The 748-nt window shown below is 26.9% G+C and overlaps 1 pseudogene; it reads left to right on the top strand.

The window, feature by feature from the left end:
* The window catches only part of LOC106314442, a 25,674-nt pseudogene that overhangs the window by 15,109 nt on the left and 9,817 nt on the right, over nucleotides 1-748 (top strand).

Below are 748 nucleotides of genomic sequence, written 5' to 3'. Positions count from 1 at the left end.
AAAAAAAAAATGTATAGTTTTACATCAAGAAAGTCCCTATAAAATTCATTATTCCATCAACATCAACCTCACACTATCAAGGAAAATTTCAAAGCACTCGTGCAAAAAAATGGTTTCACCATCGACTCTTGCCGTCCCAAAAACCTTTAATGACCTTGAAGGATATTTTTTGTAACAATGAACTTTTTGTTAGGTGGATTCATTGTTGGGAAACCCGCAACATCCAAAAGCCAAACTTATTCATGGGAATTGAATTGATTTTCATAGACTCAAAGGTATTCTTACAAATTTAAATTAATCTAATCCATAATTTTATTGTTAATATTCATTACTAACTATTGCATTATCAAACCATTACCGTTAATAACCATTCAAGCGTTTATCCTTAAACATTTCTTTCCTCGCCGAATCAGGTATTGGTTCATGTTGGTTTAGTATTGTTTTTGGTTTATTAACCGGTTTAGGATGGTCTTATTGTAAATATAATTTAAGTTGGTTTAGCATATATTATGCTTAAAATAACTTAAATTAAATAATAGTAATATTATGCTTAAAATATAATTTTAGAGAGTTTTCAAATATAGTTTACAGAACATTATAGGTGATGAATTTAATTTATTAAATTCGTTTATTACTTAAAACTAAGTTTTTTAAAAAACATACCGAGTTATAAATATCAATGCTGGATTGGTGAGTATATAATGAAGACAAAAATATAAATATTTCATTTTCAAGAAAAGAAATTCAG

Source organism: Brassica oleracea, chromosome C9 (genome assembly GCF_000695525.1).
Source record: "Brassica oleracea var. oleracea cultivar TO1000 chromosome C9, BOL, whole genome shotgun sequence".
NCBI classification, from domain to species: domain Eukaryota; kingdom Viridiplantae; phylum Streptophyta; class Magnoliopsida; order Brassicales; family Brassicaceae; genus Brassica; species Brassica oleracea.
Note: the sequence above shows the minus strand (reverse complement) of the source record. Positions and strands in the feature narration are given on the sequence as shown.